Below are 18,824 nucleotides of genomic sequence, written 5' to 3' on the forward strand. Positions count from 1 at the left end.
CCTGTGGAAGTGAGTGACATCATAGCACTGTAGTTCTGAGGGTTCAAGATGGATGCAACAATCTCCTGTTGCTTCTATGAAGGCCGTAATAGACGACATCACCAAACAGCTCCATAGTCACATACACAGCAAAGGAGAGATGTTGTTTACACCTAGTGATGTCAGTGGTATTGAGTGACATCACAGCACAGTGCTAAGGCTCCTGGGCCTGGACACAGCAGCGGCTGCAATATCTCAACGGAGAATACGTTTATATCTATGTGTGTGTGTGCGCATATATATATATATATATCCCTGCCTTTATCTAGTCTCCTCCCTTGCACTCCCTTGCCGGATCTTGTTGCCTTGTGCCAGTGAAAGCGTTTAGTGTGTCCAAAGCCTGTGTCCTGAACTTCTGCTACCCATCCTGACTACGAACCTTGCCGCCTGCCCCCGACCTTCTGCTACGTCTGACCTTGCCTCTGCCTAGTCCTTCTGTCCCACGCCTTCTCAGCAGTCAGCGAGGTAGAGCCGTTGCTAGTGGATACGACCTGGTTGCTACTGCCGCAGCAAGACCATCCCGCTTTGCGGCGGGCTCTGGTGAAAACCAGTAGCCTCTTAGAACCGGTCCACTAGCACGGTCCCCGCCAATCCCTCGCTGACACAGAGGATCCACTACCAGCCAGCCGGAATCGTGACAGTAGATCCGGCCATGGATCCCGCTGAGGTGCCGCTGCCTAGTCTCGCTGATCTTCCCACGGTGGTCGCTCAGCAATCGCAGCAGATTGCCCAACAAGGACAGCAGCTGTCGCAGTTGACCGCCATGTTACAGCAAATTCTGCCTCTGCTACAGCAGCAACCATCTCCTCCGCCAGCTCCTGCACCTCCTCCGCAGCGAGTGGCCGCTCCTAACCTCCGCTTGTCCCTGCCGGACAAATTTGATGGGGACTCCAGACTCTGCCGTGGATTTTTGTCTCAGTGTTCCCTGCATATGGAGATGTTGTCAGACTTGTTTCCTACAGAACGGTCTAAGGTGGCGTTCGTAGTGAGCCTTCTTTCAGGAAAGGCCTTGTCTTGGGCCACACCGCTCTGGGACCGCAATGATCCTGCCACAGCCACAGTCCAGTCCTTCTTTGCTGAAGTCCGAAGTGTCTTTGAGGAACCTGCCCGAGCCTCTTCTGCTGAGACTGCCTTGCTGAACCTGGTCCAGGGTAATTCTTCCGTTGGCGAGTACGCCATACAATTCCGTACTTTTGCTTCTGAACTATCCTGGAATAATGAGGCTCTCTGCGCGACCTTTAAAAAAGGCCTATCCAGTCGCATCAAGGATGTGCTGGCCGCACGAGAGATTCCTGCCAACCTCCAAGAACTCATCCATTTGGCTACCCGCATTGACATGCGTTTTTCTGAACGACACCAAGAGCTCCGCCAGGAAAAAGACTTTGATCTCTGGGCACCTCTCCCACAGCATCCTTTGCAGTCTTCGCCTGGGCCTCCCGCCGAGGAGGCCATGCAAGTGGATCGGTCTCGCCTGACCCAGGAAGAGAGGAATCGCCGTAGAGAAGAAAATCTCTGTCTGTACTGTGCCAGTACTGAACATTTCTTGGTGGATTGCCCTATCCGTCCTCCACGCCTGGGAAACGCACGCACGCACCCAGCTCACGTGGGTGTTGCATCTTTTGGTTCTAAGTCTTCTTCTCCACGTCTCACGGTGCCCGTGCGGATTTCTCCTACAACCAACTCCTCCCTCTCAGCCGTGGCCTGCTTGGACTCTGGTGCCTCCGGGAATTTTATGTCGGAGTCCTTTGTTAATAGATTCTGCATCCCGGTGACCCGTCTCGTCAAACCGCTCTACATTTCCGCGGTCAACGGAGCCAGATTGGACTGCACCGTGCGTTACCGCACAGAACCCCTCCTGATGTCTATCGGACCCCACCACGAAAGGATTGAGTTCTGCATTCTCCCCAACTGTACCTCTGAGGTCCTCCTCGGTCTGCCTTGGCTCCGGCTTCATTCCCCCACCATTGATTGGACCACCGGGGAGATCAGGAACTGGGACTCTGCCTGCCACAGGAAGTGCCTCTCCCCCCCTCCCAGTCCCATCAGGCAAGCCTCTGTGCCTCCCCATGGCCCCCGTCCTGGTGTCACACTGCCCCGTGCCAGGCCTCGCCCTCTGCCCTCCCTCCCCATTCCCACTCCTGCTGTACTGCCTGCCGTTGAGGAAACCCTCCATTCTTTCCCGGTGTCCTCATCCCAGGGGAGGCAGTTACCGGACAAAGAGAAGGGGAGACCTAAGGGGGGGGGTACTGTTACGCCTAGCGCTCCGGGTCCCCGCTCCTCCCCGGAGCGCTCACGGCGTCTTTCTCCCTGCAGCGCCCCGGTCAGTCCCGCTGACCGGGAGCGCTGCACTGTTTTGGCCGTTGGGGATGCGATTCGCACAGCGGGACGCGCCCGCTCGCGAATCGCATCCCAGGTCACTTACCCGTCCCGGTCCCCTGCTGTCTTGTGCTGGCGCGCGCGGCTCCGCTCTCTAGGGCGCGCGCGCGCCAGCTCTCTGAGACTTAAAGGGCCAGTGCACCAATGATTGGTGCCTGGCCCAATTAGCTTAATTGGCTCCCACCTGCTCCCTGCCTTTATCTAGTCTCCTCCCTTGCACTCCCTTGCCGGATCTTGTTGCCTTGTGCCAGTGAAAGCGTTTAGTGTGTCCAAAGCCTGTGTCCTGAACTTCTGCTACCCATCCTGACTACGAACCTTGCCGCCTGCCCCCGACCTTCTGCTACGTCTGACCTTGCCTCTGCCTAGTCCTTCTGTCCCACGCCTTCTCAGCAGTCAGCGAGGTAGAGCCGTTGCTAGTGGATACGACCTGGTTGCTACTGCCGCAGCAAGACCATCCCGCTTTGCGGCGGGCTCTGGTGAAAACCAGTAGCCTCTTAGAACCGGTCCACTAGCACGGTCCCCGCCAATCCCTCGCTGACACAGAGGATCCACTACCAGCCAGCCGGAATCGTGACAGCTGGGTTGTTGTTGTTTACACTCTGCAAGGCCTGTGGAAGTGAGTGACATCATAGCACTGTAGTTCTGAGGGTTCAAGATGGATGCAACAATCTCCTGTTGCTTCTATGAAGGCCGTAATAGACGACATCACCAAACAGCTCCATAGTCACATACACAGCAAAGGAGAGATGTTGTTTACACCTAGTGATGTCAGTGGTATTGAGTGACATCACAGCACAGTGCTAAGGCTCCTGGGCCTGGACACAGCAGCGGCTGCAATATCTCAACGGAGAATACGTTTATATCTATGTGTGTGTGTGCGCATATATATATATATATATATATATATATATATATATATATTTCTCCGCCGAAATCACTTTTAAACCCATTTCCACCTTTTTTTCCCTTCTCTTCCTCTTACTTTTTTTTCACATTTTTTTACGTTTTTCTCCTTTTCGCCTCTTTTCTGGGCGTATTATTCTTCTTTTTCTTCTTTTTTTTCGTCTAATGCATACCCCATCAGTGCAGCAATGCTTATTCAATACCGCCAGCAGATGGAGACACTGGGGGATAATTTTCTAAGGATTTATACAGATTTTTCCTGTCTGAATTTGTCGCACAGAAAGTTGCAGGCCAAATATGTGTGACATTTCTGCGACTTTAGCTTCTAGAGCATTTTTACAACATTATACATAGGTGCTGAATACATAAAAAGCGACTGTTCAGCGACAGACAAGTCGCATCGGCTGAAAGTAGGCCAGAATGTCAGTCCATGTTGGAGCAGGTTTAGATACAGTCTAAAGCATAGATCTCAAAGTCTGTGCACAGAATTTAGCAAGGGCCTCGCACCTTCTGATGCATCAGGTAGGTGCACAATAGCATAGCCTAACCCTCTGTACTTTGGTCTATATTGATGCGGGACATAGACAGCCAGCTGATGACCAATCCATTAGTGCAATGGATGGCTGGAAGCATTTGTCTTTGCCTTTGCAATACCACAGAAGCAATGCATGGTCAATGTACAGCAATGACACACCTGTGTGAACAGCCAGGAGACCCCCCCCCCCATGTTATGTTACATAGTTACATAGTTAGTACGGTCGAAAAAAGACATATGTCCATCACGTTCAACCAGGGAATTAAGGGGTAGGGGTGTGGCGCGATATTGGGGAAGGGATGAGATTTTATATTTCTTCATAAGCATTAATCTTATTTTGTCAATTAGGAACATTCAGCACCCACCCGCTATCAAGGCAGCTGCCTATCATGTCATGCCCTACCTGCACAGGTGTGCTGGCTACTCAAATGATCCAATTAAGGAGGCCATTTAGTCAGCAGCAGCAGAAGTCCTGTGCCTGGACGCTCCAACAGGGGCCAGACACAAGCAGAAGCAGAAGCAGCAGAAGCAGCAGCAGCACCACCTTTTGTTTTTTGGCTGCAGCAGCAGCAAGGCCCACAGGGCTGGCTAGCTGGCTAGCCAGCAAGCAGGTAGCAATGAAAGTAGGAATCTTTCTTTTTAACCCTGTAAGGGGGTGGTGCACTGTACCCGAAGATACTGCCATATCGGGTCAATGCATAGGGCGACGGAAGCAAGCTTCGAAATCGGCCCCCGTTCTCAAAAATCCATTTAATATATGGTCCCCAGATAGGGGACGTATCAGATATTAAACTGATAAGAACAGATACTACACTTGATCTTAGCCAAAAGGCCGAGAAGCGATAACCGTGAAAGGGGCGGGCCCAACAAGGTCCCCTTCATGGGCACTATCACTGCTTGCTGTCAGGGAGGCTGCCAGACAATTTTCCATGCACACTCTGGGCTGGGGGGCAGTCAACCACCAGTACACACAGCAGAACCTAAACCCATACCATTATTGCTAAGCAGCAAGACAGGGGCCCATTGCACTCCCACGGGGCCTTTTTAAATGCAATCCATAACCCGGATTTGCCAGGAACCCTTCTTACTCCTCCTACTTGCATGTGACACTGGGCTTAGGATCTGCATAGGAAACACACACACAAGCACACACCTACCTTTGTTGCCTGCAGATGCCTCCTTGGCTGTCCCCAAACGGTATCAAACCAACACCCACGGGAAGCTGTAAGCATAGAGGACATGCCTGCACCCCATTGGACTTACCTGTGTGGGTTAAATCCGGGTTATTTGACAACCTATGGCGGTGATGGTTCTGCTCAGGCAGAGCAGTGCTGATGCTCCTCATAAAGCTGTCGCTGCTGTGAAGGTTCTAGGTGACATCACAAATCCCTTTGGTTACATACACAACAAAGCTGGGTTGTTGTTGTTTACACTCTGCAAGGCCTGTGGAAGTGAGTGACATCATAGCACTGTAGTTCTGAGGGTTCAAGATGGATGCAACAATCTCCTGTTGCTTCTATGAAGGCCGTAATAGACGACATCACCAAACAGCTCCATAGTCACATACACAGCAAAGGAGAGATGTTGTTTACACCTAGTGATGTCAGTGGTATTGAGTGACATCACAGCACAGTGCTAAGGCTCCTGGGCCTGGACACAGCAGCGGCTGCAATATCTCAACGGAGAATACGTTTATATCTATGTGTGTGTGTGCGCATATATATATATATATATATATATATATATATATATATTTCTCCGCCGAAATCACTTTTAAACCCATTTCCACCTTTTTTTCCCTTCTCTTCCTCTTACTTTTTTTTCACGTTTTTTTACGTTTTTCTCCTTTTCGCCTCTTTTCTGGGCGTATTATTCTTCTTTTTCTTCTTTTTTTTGTCTAATGCATACCCCATCAGTGCAGCAATGCTTATTCAATACCGCCAGCAGATGGAGACACTGGGGGATAATTTTCTAAGGATTTATACTGATTTTTCCTGTCTGAATTTGTCGCACAGAAAGTTGCAGGCCAAATATGTGTGACATTTCTGCGACTTTAGCTTCTAGAGCATTTTTACAACATTATACATAGGTGCTGAATACATAAAAAGCGACTGTTCAGCGACAGACAAGTCGCATCGGCTGAAAGTAGGCCAGAATGTCAGTCCATGTTGGAGCAGGTTTAGATACAGTCTAAAGCATAGATCTCAAAGTCTGTGCACAGAATTTAGCAAGGGCCTCGCACCTTCTGATGCATCAGGTAGGTGCACAATAGCATAGCCTAACCCTCTGTACTTTGGTCTATATTGATGCGGGACATAGACAGCCAGCTGATGACCAATCCATTAGTGCAATGGATGGCTGGAAGCATTTGTCTTTGCCTTTGCAATACCACAGAAGCAATGCATGGTCAATGTACAGCAATGACACACCTGTGTGAACAGCCAGGAGACCCCCCCCCCCCATGTTATGTTACATAGTTACATAGTTAGTACGGTCGAAAAAAGACATATGTCCATCACGTTCAACCAGGGAATTAAGGGGTAGGGGTGTGGCGCGATATTGGGGAAGGGATGAGATTTTATATTTCTTCATAAGCATTAATCTTATTTTGTCAATTAGGAACATTCAGCACCCACCCGCTATCAAGGCAGCTGCCTATCATGTCATGCCCTACCTGCACAGGTGTGCTGGCTACTCAAATGATCCAATTAAGGAGGCCATTTAGTCAGCAGCAGCAGAAGTCCTGTGCCTGGACGCTCCAACAGGGGCCAGACACAAGCAGAAGCAGAAGCAGCAGAAGCAGCAGCAGCACCACCTTTTGTTTTTTGGCTGCAGCAGCAGCAAGGCCCACAGGGCTGGCTAGCTGGCTAGCCAGCAAGCAGGTAGCAATGAAAGTAGGAATCTTTCTTTTTAACCCTGTAAGGGGGTGGTGCACTGTACCCGAAGATACTGCCATATCGGGTCAATGCATAGGGCGACGGAAGCAAGCTTCGAAATCGGCCCCCGTTCTCAAAAATCCATTTAATATATGGTCCCCAGATAGGGGACGTATCAGATATTAAACTGATAAGAACAGATACTACACTTGATCTTAGCCAAAAGGCCGAGAAGCGATAACCGTGAAAGGGGCGGGCCCAACAAGGTCCCCTTCATGGGCACTATCACTGCTTGCTGTCAGGGAGGCTGCCAGACAATTTTCCATGCACACTCTGGGCTGGGGGGCAGTCAACCACCAGTACACACAGCAGAACCTAAACCCATACCATTATTGCTAAGCAGCAAGACAGGGGCCCATTGCACTCCCACGGGGCCTTTTTAAATGCAATCCATAACCCGGATTTGCCAGGAACCCTTCTTACTCCTCCTACTTGCATGTGACACTGGGCTTAGGATCTGCATAGGAAACACACACACAAGCACACACCTACCTTTGTTGCCTGCAGATGCCTCCTTGGCTGTCCCCAAACGGTATCAAACCAACACCCACGGGAAGCTGTAAGCATAGAGGACATGCCTGCACCCCATTGGACTTACCTGTGTGGGTTAAATCCGGGTTATTTGACAACCTATGGCGGTGATGGTTCTGCTCAGGCAGAGCAGTGCTGATGCTCCTCATAAAGCTGTCGCTGCTGTGAAGGTTCTAGGTGACATCACAAATCCCTTTGGTTACATACACAACAAAGCTGGGTTGTTGTTGTTTACACTCTGCAAGGCCTGTGGAAGTGAGTGACATCATAGCACTGTAGTTCTGAGGGTTCAAGATGGATGCAACAATCTCCTGTTGCTTCTATGAAGGCCGTAATAGACGACATCACCAAACAGCTCCATAGTCACATACACAGCAAAGGAGAGATGTTGTTTACACCTAGTGATGTCAGTGGTATTGAGTGACATCACAGCACAGTGCTAAGGCTCCTGGGCCTGGACACAGCAGCGGCTGCAATATCTCAACGGAGAATACGTTTATATCTATGTGTGTGTGTGCGCATATATATATATATATATATATATATATATATATATATATTTCTCCGCCGAAATCACTTTTAAACCCATTTCCACCTTTTTTTCCCTTCTCTTCCTCTTACTTTTTTTTCACGTTTTTTTACGTTTTTCTCCTTTTCGCCTCTTTTCTGGGCGTATTATTCTTCTTTTTCTTCTTTTTTTTCGTCTAATGCATACCCCATCAGTGCAGCAATGCTTATTCAATACCGCCAGCAGATGGAGACACTGGGGGATAATTTTCTAAGGATTTATACTGATTTTTCCTGTCTGAATTTGTCGCACAGAAAGTTGCAGGCCAAATATGTGTGACATTTCTGCGACTTTAGCTTCTAGAGCATTTTTACAACATTATACATAGGTGCTGAATACATAAAAAGCGACTGTTCAGCGACAGACAAGTCGCATCGGCTGAAAGTAGGCCAGAATGTCAGTCCATGTTGGAGCAGGTTTAGATACAGTCTAAAGCATAGATCTCAAAGTCTGTGCACAGAATTTAGCAAGGGCCTCGCACCTTCTGATGCATCAGGTAGGTGCACAATAGCATAGCCTAACCCTCTGTACTTTGGTCTATATTGATGCGGGACATAGACAGCCAGCTGATGACCAATCCATTAGTGCAATGGATGGCTGGAAGCATTTGTCTTTGCCTTTGCAATACCACAGAAGCAATGCATGGTCAATGTACAGCAATGACACACCTGTGTGAACAGCCAGGAGACCCCCCCCCCATGTTATGTTACATAGTTACATAGTTAGTACGGTCGAAAAAAGACATATGTCCATCACGTTCAACCAGGGAATTAAGGGGTAGGGGTGTGGCGCGATATTGGGGAAGGGATGAGATTTTATATTTCTTCATAAGCATTAATCTTATTTTGTCAATTAGGAACATTCAGCACCCACCCGCTATCAAGGCAGCTGCCTATCATGTCATGCCCTACCTGCACAGGTGTGCTGGCTACTCAAATGATCCAATTAAGGAGGCCATTTAGTCAGCAGCAGCAGAAGTCCTGTGCCTGGACGCTCCAACAGGGGCCAGACACAAGCAGAAGCAGAAGCAGCAGAAGCAGCAGCAGCACCACCTTTTGTTTTTTGGCTGCAGCAGCAGCAAGGCCCACAGGGCTGGCTAGCTGGCTAGCCAGCAAGCAGGTAGCAATGAAAGTAGGAATCTTTCTTTTTAACCCTGTAAGGGGGTGGTGCACTGTACCCGAAGATACTGCCATATCGGGTCAATGCATAGGGCGACGGAAGCAAGCTTCGAAATCGGCCCCCGTTCTCAAAAATCCATTTAATATATGGTCCCCAGATAGGGGACGTATCAGATATTAAACTGATAAGAACAGATACTACACTTGATCTTAGCCAAAAGGCCGAGAAGCGATAACCGTGAAAGGGGCGGGCCCAACAAGGTCCCCTTCATGGGCACTATCACTGCTTGCTGTCAGGGAGGCTGCCAGACAATTTTCCATGCACACTCTGGGCTGGGGGGCAGTCAACCACCAGTACACACAGCAGAACCTAAACCCATACCATTATTGCTAAGCAGCAAGACAAGGGCCCATTGCACTCCCACGGGGCCTTTTTAAATGCAATCCATAACCCGGATTTGCCAGGAACCCTTCTTACTCCTCCTACTTGCATGTGACACTGGGCTTAGGATCTGCATAGGAAACACACACACAAGCACACACCTACCTTTGTTGCCTGCAGATGCCTCCTTGGCTGTCCCCAAACGGTATCAAACCAACACCCACGGGAAGCTGTAAGCATAGAGGACATGCCTGCACCCCATTGGACTTACCTGTGTGGGTTAAATCCGGGTTATTTGACAACCTATGGCGGTGATGGTTCTGCTCAGGCAGAGCAGTGCTGATGCTCCTCATAAAGCTGTCGCTGCTGTGAAGGTTCTAGGTGACATCACAAATCCCTTTGGTTACATACACAACAAAGCTGGGTTGTTGTTGTTTACACTCTGCAAGGCCTGTGGAAGTGAGTGACATCATAGCACTGTAGTTCTGAGGGTTCAAGATGGATGCAACAATCTCCTGTTGCTTCTATGAAGGCCGTAATAGACGACATCACCAAACAGCTCCATAGTCACATACACAGCAAAGGAGAGATGTTGTTTACACCTAGTGATGTCAGTGGTATTGAGTGACATCACAGCACAGTGCTAAGGCTCCTGGGCCTGGACACAGCAGCGGCTGCAATATCTCAACGGAGAATACGTTTATATCTATGTGTGTGTGTGCGCATATATATATATATATATATATATATATATATATATATATATATATATATATATATATTCTCCGCCGAAATCACTTTTAAACCCATTTCCACCTTTTTTTCCCTTCTCTTCCTCTTACTTTTTTTTCACGTTTTTTTACGTTTTCTCCTTTTCGCCTCTTTTCTGGGCGTATTATTCTTCTTTTTCTTCTTTTTTTTCGTCTAATGCATACCCCATCAGTGCAGCAATGCTTATTCAATACCGCCAGCAGATGGAGACACTGGGGGATAATTTTCTAAGGATTTATACTGATTTTTCCTGTCTGAATTTGTCGCACAGAAAGTTGCAGGCCAAATATGTGTGACATTTCTGCGACTTTAGCTTCTAGAGCATTTTTACAACATTATACATAGGTGCTGAATACATAAAAAGCGACTGTTCAGCGACAGACAAGTCGCATCGGCTGAAAGTAGGCCAGAATGTCAGTCCATGTTGGAGCAGGTTTAGATACAGTCTAAAGCATAGATCTCAAAGTCTGTGCACAGAATTTAGCAAGGGCCTCGCACCTTCTGATGCATCAGGTAGGTGCACAATAGCATAGCCTAACCCTCTGTACTTTGGTCTATATTGATGCGGGACATAGACAGCCAGCTGATGACCAATCCATTAGTGCAATGGATGGCTGGAAGCATTTGTCTTTGCCTTTGCAATACCACAGAAGCAATGCATGGTCAATGTACAGCAATGACACACCTGTGTGAACAGCCAGGAGACCCCCCCCCCCATGTTATGTTACATAGTTACATAGTTAGTACGGTCGAAAAAAGACATATGTCCATCACGTTCAACCAGGGAATTAAGGGGTAGGGGTGTGGCGCGATATTGGGGAAGGGATGAGATTTTATATTTCTTCATAAGCATTAATCTTATTTTGTCAATTAGGAACATTCAGCACCCACCCGCTATCAAGGCAGCTGCCTATCATGTCATGCCCTACCTGCACAGGTGTGCTGGCTACTCAAATGATCCAATTAAGGAGGCCATTTAGTCAGCAGCAGCAGAAGTCCTGTGCCTGGACGCTCCAACAGGGGCCAGACACAAGCAGAAGCAGAAGCAGCAGAAGCAGCAGCAGCACCACCTTTTGTTTTTTGGCTGCAGCAGCAGCAAGGCCCACAGGGCTGGCTAGCTGGCTAGCCAGCAAGCAGGTAGCAATGAAAGTAGGAATCTTTCTTTTTAACCCTGTAAGGGGGTGGTGCACTGTACCCGAAGATACTGCCATATCGGGTCAATGCATAGGGCGACGGAAGCAAGCTTCGAAATCGGCCCCCGTTCTCAAAAATCCATTTAATATATGGTCCCCAGATAGGGGACGTATCAGATATTAAACTGATAAGAACAGATACTACACTTGATCTTAGCCAAAAGGCCGAGAAGCGATAACCGTGAAAGGGGCGGGCCCAACAAGGTCCCCTTCATGGGCACTATCACTGCTTGCTGTCAGGGAGGCTGCCAGACAATTTTCCATGCACACTCTGGGCTGGGGGGCAGTCAACCACCAGTACACACAGCAGAACCTAAACCCATACCATTATTGCTAAGCAGCAAGACAGGGGCCCATTGCACTCCCACGGGGCCTTTTTAAATGCAATCCATAACCCGGATTTGCCAGGAACCCTTCTTACTCCTCCTACTTGCATGTGACACTGGGCTTAGGATCTGCATAGGAAACACACACACAAGCACACACCTACCTTTGTTGCCTGCAGATGCCTCCTTGGCTGTCCCCAAACGGTATCAAACCAACACCCACGGGAAGCTGTAAGCATAGAGGACATGCCTGCACCCCATTGGACTTACCTGTGTGGGTTAAATCCGGGTTATTTGACAACCTATGGCGGTGATGGTTCTGCTCAGGCAGAGCAGTGCTGATGCTCCTCATAAAGCTGTCGCTGCTGTGAAGGTTCTAGGTGACATCACAAATCCCTTTGGTTACATACACAACAAAGCTGGGTTGTTGTTGTTTACACTCTGCAAGGCCTGTGGAAGTGAGTGACATCATAGCACTGTAGTTCTGAGGGTTCAAGATGGATGCAACAATCTCCTGTTGCTTCTATGAAGGCCGTAATAGACAACATCACCAAACAGCTCCATAGTCACATACACAGCAAAGGAGAGATGTTGTTTACACCTAGTGATGTCAGTGGTATTGAGTGACATCACAGCACAGTGCTAAGGCTCCTGGGCCTGGACACAGCAGCGGCTGCAATATCTCAACGGAGAATACGTTTATATATATGTGTGTGTGTGCGCGTATATATATATATATATATATATATATATATATATATATATATTTCTCCGCCGAAATCACTTTTAAACCCATTTCCACCTTTTTTTCCCTTCTCTTCCTCTTACTTTTTTTTCACGTTTTTTTACGTTTTTCTCCTTTTCGCCTCTTTTCTGGGCGTATTATTCTTCTTTTTCTTCTTTTTTTTCGTCTAATGCATACCCCATCAGTGCAGCAATGCTTATTCAATACCGCCAGCAGATGGAGACACTGGGGGATAATTTTCTAAGGATTTATACTGATTTTTCCTGTCTGAATTTGTCGCACAGAAAGTTGCAGGCCAAATATGTGTGACATTTCTGCGACTTTAGCTTCTAGAGCATTTTTACAACATTATACATAGGTGCTGAATACATAAAAAGCGACTGTTCAGCGACAGACAAGTCGCATCGGCTGAAAGTAGGCCAGAATGTCAGTCCATGTTGGAGCAGGTTTAGATACAGTCTAAAGCATAGATCTCAAAGTCTGTGCACAGAATTTAGCAAGGGCCTCGCACCTTCTGATGCATCAGGTAGGTGCACAATAGCATAGCCTAACCCTCTGTACTTTGGTCTATATTGATGCGGGACATAGACAGCCAGCTGATGACCAATCCATTAGTGCAATGGATGGCTGGAAGCATTTGTCTTTGCCTTTGCAATACCACAGAAGCAATGCATGGTCAATGTACAGCAATGACACACCTGTGTGAACAGCCAGGAGACCCCCCCCCCCCATGTTATGTTACATAGTTACATAGTTAGTACGGTCGAAAAAAGACATATGTCCATCACGTTCAACCAGGGAATTAAGGGGTAGGGGTGTGGCGCGATATTGGGGAAGGGATGAGATTTTATATTTCTTCATAAGCATTAATCTTATTTTGTCAATTAGGAACATTCAGCACCCACCCGCTATCAAGGCAGCTGCCTATCATGTCATGCCCTACCTGCACAGGTGTGCTGGCTACTCAAATGATCCAATTAAGGAGGCCATTTAGTCAGCAGCAGCTAGAAGTCCTGTGCCTGGACGCTCCAACAGGGGCCAGACACAAGCAGAAGCAGAAGCAGCAGAAGCAGCAGCAGCACCACCTTTTGTTTTTTGGCTGCAGCAGCAGCAAGGCCCACAGGGCTGGCTAGCTGGCTAGCCAGCAAGCAGGTAGCAATGAAAGTAGGAATCTTTCTTTTTAACCCTGTAAGGGGGTGGTGCACTGTACCCGAAGATACTGCCATATCGGGTCAATGCATAGGGCGACGGAAGCAAGCTTCGAAATCGGCCCCCGTTCTCAAAAATCCATTTAATATATGGTCCCCAGATAGGGGACGTATCAGATATTAAACTGATAAGAACAGATACTACACTTGATCTTAGCCAAAAGGCCGAGAAGCGATAACCGTGAAAGGGGCGGGCCCAACAAGGTCCCCTTCATGGGCACTATCACTGCTTGCTGTCAGGGAGGCTGCCAGACAATTTTCCATGCACACTCTGGGCTGGGGGGCAGTCAACCACCAGTACACACAGCAGAACCTAAACCCATACCATTATTGCTAAGCAGCAAGACAGGGGCCCATTGCACTCCCACGGGGCCTTTTTAAATGCAATCCATAACCCGGATTTGCCAGGAACCCTTCTTACTCCTCCTACTTGCATGTGACACTGGGCTTAGGATCTGCATAGGAAACACACACACAAGCACACACCTACCTTTGTTGCCTGCAGATGCCTCCTTGGCTGTCCCCAAACGGTATCAAACCAACACCCACGGGAAGCTGTAAGCATAGAGGACATGCCTGCACCCCATTGGACTTACCTGTGTGGGTTAAATCCGGGTTATTTGACAACCTATGGCGGTGATGGTTCTGCTCAGGCAGAGCAGTGCTGATGCTCCTCATAAAGCTGTCGCTGCTGTGAAGGTTCTAGGTGACATCACAAATCCCTTTGGTTACATACACAACAAAGCTGGGTTGTTGTTGTTTACACTCTGCAAGGCCTGTGGAAGTGAGTGACATCATAGCACTGTAGTTCTGAGGGTTCAAGATGGATGCAACAATCTCCTGTTGCTTCTATGAAGGCCGTAATAGACGACATCACCAAACAGCTCCATAGTCACATACACAGCAAAGGAGAGATGTTGTTTACACCTAGTGATGTCAGTGGTATTGAGTGACATCACAGCACAGTGCTAAGGCTCCTGGGCCTGGACACAGCAGCGGCTGCAATATCTCAACGGAGAATACGTTTATATCTATGTGTGTGTGTGCGCATATATATATATATATATATATATATATATATATATATATATATTTCTCCGCCGAAATCACTTTTAAACCCATTTCCACCTTTTTTTCCCTTCTCTTCCTCTTACTTTTTTTTCACGTTTTTTTACGTTTTTCTCCTTTTCGCCTCTTTTCTGGGCGTATTATTCTTCTTTTTCTTCTTTTTTTTCGTCTAATGCATACCCCATCAGTGCAGCAATGCTTATTCAATACCGCCAGCAGATGGAGACACTGGGGGATAATTTTCTAAGGATTTATACTGATTTTTCCTGTCTGAATTTGTCGCACAGAAAGTTGCAGGCCAAATATGTGTGACATTTCTGCGACTTTAGCTTCTAGAGCATTTTTACAACATTATACATAGGTGCTGAATACATAAAAAGCGACTGTTCAGCGACAGACAAGTCGCATCGGCTGAAAGTAGGCCAGAATGTCAGTCCATGTTGGAGCAGGTTTAGATACAGTCTAAAGCATAGATCTCAAAGTCTGTGCACAGAATTTAGCAAGGGCCTCGCACCTTCTGATGCATCAGGTAGGTGCACAATAGCATAGCCTAACCCTCTGTACTTTGGTCTATATTGATGCGGGACATAGACAGCCAGCTGATGACCAATCCATTAGTGCAATGGATGGCTGGAAGCATTTGTCTTTGCCTTTGCAATACCACAGAAGCAATGCATGGTCAATGTACAGCAATGACACACCTGTGTGAACAGCCAGGAGACCCCCCCCCCCCCCCATGTTATGTTACATAGTTACATAGTTAGTACGGTCGAAAAAAGACATATGTCCATCACGTTCAACCAGGGAATTAAGGGGTAGGGGTGTGGCGCGATATTGGGGAAGGGATGAGATTTTATATTTCTTCATAAGCATTAATCTTATTTTGTCAATTAGGAACATTCAGCACCCACCCGCTATCAAGGCAGCTGCCTATCATGTCATGCCCTACCTGCACAGGTGTGCTGGCTACTCAAATGATCCAATTAAGGAGGCCATTTAGTCAGCAGCAGCAGAAGTCCTGTGCCTGGACGCTCCAACAGGGGCCAGACACAAGCAGAAGCAGAAGCAGCAGAAGCAGCAGCAGCACCACCTTTTGTTTTTTGGCTGCAGCAGCAGCAAGGCCCACAGGGCTGGCTAGCTGGCTAGCCAGCAAGCAGGTAGCAATGAAAGTAGGAATCTTTCTTTTTAACCCTGTAAGGGGGTGGTGCACTGTACCCGAAGATACTGCCATATCGGGTCAATGCATAGGGCGACGGAAGCAAGCTTCGAAATCGGCCCCCGTTCTCAAAAATCCATTTAATATATGGTCCCCAGATAGGGGACGTATCAGATATTAAACTGATAAGAACAGATACTACACTTGATCTTAGCCAAAAGGCCGAGAAGCGATAACCGTGAAAGGGGCGGGCCCAACAAGGTCCCCTTCATGGGCACTATCACTGCTTGCTGTCAGGGAGGCTGCCAGACAATTTTCCATGCACACTCTGGGCTGGGGGGCAGTCAACCACCAGTACACACAGCAGAACCTAAACCCATACCATTATTGCTAAGCAGCAAGACAGGGGCCCATTGCACTCCCACGGGGCCTTTTTAAATGCAATCCATAACCCGGATTTGCCAGGAACCCTTCTTACTCCTCCTACTTGCATGTGACACTGGGCTTAGGATCTGCATAGGAAACACACACACAAGCACACACCTACCTTTGTTGCCTGCAGATGCCTCCTTGGCTGTCCCCAAACGGTATCAAACCAACACCCACGGGAAGCTGTAAGCATAGAGGACATGCCTGCACCCCATTGGACTTACCTGTGTGGGTTAAATCCGGGTTATTTGACAACCTATGGCGGTGATGTCAGGCAGAGCAGTGCTGATGCTCCTCATAAAGCTGTCGCTGCTGTGAAGGTTCTAGGTGACATCACAAATCCCTTTGGTTACATACACAACAAAGCTGGGTTGTTGTTGTTTACACTCTGCAAGGCCTGTGGAAGTGAGTGACATCATAGCACTGTAGTTCTGAGGGTTCAAGATGGATGCAACAATCTCCTGTTGCTTCTATGAAGGCCGTAATAGACGACATCACCAAACAGCTCCATAGTCACATACACAGCAAAGGAGAGATGTTGTTTACACCTAGTGATGTCAGTGGTATTGAGTGACATCACAGCACAGTGCTAAGGCTCCTGGGCCTGGACACAGCAGCGGCTGCAATATCTCAACGGAGAATACGTTTATATCTATGTGTGTGTGTGCGCATATATATATATATATATATATATATATATATATATATATATATATTTCTCCGCCGAAATCACTTTTAAACCCATTTCCACCTTTTTTTCCCTTCTCTTCCTCTTACTTTTTTTTCACGTTTTTTTACGTTTTTCTCCTTTTCGCCTCTTTTCTGGGCGTATTATTCTTCTTTTTCTTCTTTTTTTTCGTCTAATGCATACCCCATCAGTGCAGCAATGCTTATTCAATACCGCCAGCAGATGGAGACACTGGGGGATAATTTTCTAAGGATTTATACTGATTTTTCCTGTCTGAATTTGTCGCACAGAAAGTTGCAGGCCAAATATGTGTGACATTTCTGCGACTTTAGCTTCTAGAGCATTTTTACAACATTATACATAGGTGCTGAATACATAAAAAGCGACTGTTCAGCGACAGACAAGTCGCATCGGCTGAAAGTAGGCCAGAATGTCAGTCCATGTTGGAGCAGGTTTAGATACAGTCTAAAGCATAGATCTCAAAGTCTGTGCACAGAATTTAGCAAGGGCCTCGCACCTTCTGATGCATCAGGTAGGTGCACAATAGCATAGCCTAACCCTCTGTACTTTGGTCTATATTGATGCGGGACATAGACAGCCAGCTGATGACCAATCCATTAGTGCAATGGATGGCTGGAAGCATTTGTCTTTGCCTTTGCAATACCACAGAAGCAATGCATGGTCAATGTACAGCAATGACACACCTGTGTGAACAGCCAGGAGACCCCCCCCCCCATGTTATGTTACATAGTTACATAGTTAGTACGGTCGAAAAAAGACATATGTCCATCACGTTCAACCAGGGAATTAAGGGGTAGGGGTGTGGCGCGATATTGGGGAAGGGATGAGATTTTATATTTCTTCATAAGCATTAATCTTATTTTGTCAATTAGGAACATTCAGCACCCACCCGCTATCAAGGCAGCTGCCTATCATGTCATGCCCTACCTGCACAGGTGTGCTGGCTACTCAAATGATCCAATTAAGGAGGCCATTTAGTCAGCAGCAGCAGAAGTCCTGTGCCTGGACGCTCCAACAGGGGCCAGACACAAGCAGAAGCAGAAGCAGCAGAAGCAGCAGCAGCACCACCTTTTGTTTTTTGGCTGCAGCAGCAGCAAGGCCCACAGGGCTGGCTAGCTGGCTAGCCAGCAAGCAGGTAGCAATGAAAGTAGGAATCTTTCTTTTTAACCCTGTAAGGGGGTGGTGCACTGTACCCGAAGATACTGCCATATCGGGTCAATGCATAGGGCGACGGAAGCAAGCTTCGAAATCGGCCCCCGTTCTCAAAAATCCATTTAATATATGGTCCCCAGATAGGGGACGTATCAGATATTAAACTGATAAGAACAGATACTACACTTGATCTTAGCCAAAAGGCCGAGAAGCGATAACCGTGAAAGGGGCGGGCCCAACAAGGTCCCCTTCATGGGCACTATCACTGCTTGCTGTCAGGGAGGCTGCCAGACAATTTTCCATGCACACTCTGGGCTGGGGGGCAGTCAACCACCAGTACACACAGCAGAACCTAAACCCATACCATTATTGCTAAGCAGCAAGACAGGGGCCCATTGCACTCCCACGGGGCCTTTTTAAATGCAATCCATAACCCGGATTTGCCAGGAACCCTTCTTACTCCTCCTACTTGCATGTGACACTGGGCTTAGGATCTGCATAGGAAACACACACACAAGCACACACCTACCTTTGTTGCCTGCAGATGCCTCCTTGGCTGTCCCCAAACGGTATCAAACCAACACCCACGGGAAGCTGTAAGCATAGAGGACATGCCTGCACCCCATTGGACTTACCTGTGTGGGTTAAATCCGGGTTATTTGACAACCTATGGCGGTGA

General features: G+C 47.8%; 7 non-coding genes across 7 annotated transcripts; all 7 read right to left on the reverse strand.

Moving 5' to 3' along the window:
• Nucleotides 1-4,506: 4,506 nt before the first annotated feature.
• On the reverse strand, nucleotides 4,507-4,697 carry LOC130351220 (U2 spliceosomal RNA). Its single transcript, XR_008887968.1, has one exon. It is a non-coding gene; the product is annotated as a U2 spliceosomal RNA (small nuclear RNA).
• A 2,080-nt stretch (nucleotides 4,698-6,777) lies between these two features.
• LOC130351221 (U2 spliceosomal RNA) lies at nucleotides 6,778-6,968 on the reverse strand. Its single transcript, XR_008887969.1, has one exon. It is a non-coding gene; the product is annotated as a U2 spliceosomal RNA (small nuclear RNA).
• A 2,081-nt stretch (nucleotides 6,969-9,049) lies between these two features.
• Nucleotides 9,050-9,240, reverse strand: LOC130351222 (U2 spliceosomal RNA). Its single transcript, XR_008887970.1, has one exon. It is a non-coding gene; the product is annotated as a U2 spliceosomal RNA (small nuclear RNA).
• A 2,098-nt stretch (nucleotides 9,241-11,338) lies between these two features.
• LOC130351224 (U2 spliceosomal RNA) lies at nucleotides 11,339-11,529 on the reverse strand. The gene has a single exon (XR_008887972.1). It is a non-coding gene; the product is annotated as a U2 spliceosomal RNA (small nuclear RNA).
• A 2,088-nt stretch (nucleotides 11,530-13,617) lies between these two features.
• Nucleotides 13,618-13,808, reverse strand: LOC130351225 (U2 spliceosomal RNA). The gene has a single exon (XR_008887973.1). It is a non-coding gene; the product is annotated as a U2 spliceosomal RNA (small nuclear RNA).
• A 2,090-nt stretch (nucleotides 13,809-15,898) lies between these two features.
• Nucleotides 15,899-16,089, reverse strand: LOC130351226 (U2 spliceosomal RNA). The gene has a single exon (XR_008887974.1). It is a non-coding gene; the product is annotated as a U2 spliceosomal RNA (small nuclear RNA).
• A 2,081-nt stretch (nucleotides 16,090-18,170) lies between these two features.
• LOC130351228 (U2 spliceosomal RNA) lies at nucleotides 18,171-18,361 on the reverse strand. The gene has a single exon (XR_008887975.1). It is a non-coding gene; the product is annotated as a U2 spliceosomal RNA (small nuclear RNA).
• Nucleotides 18,362-18,824: the final 463 nt, after the last annotated feature.

This window comes from Hyla sarda, unplaced genomic scaffold, assembly GCF_029499605.1.
Source record: "Hyla sarda isolate aHylSar1 unplaced genomic scaffold, aHylSar1.hap1 scaffold_964, whole genome shotgun sequence".
In the NCBI taxonomy this organism is placed as follows: domain Eukaryota; kingdom Metazoa; phylum Chordata; class Amphibia; order Anura; family Hylidae; genus Hyla; species Hyla sarda.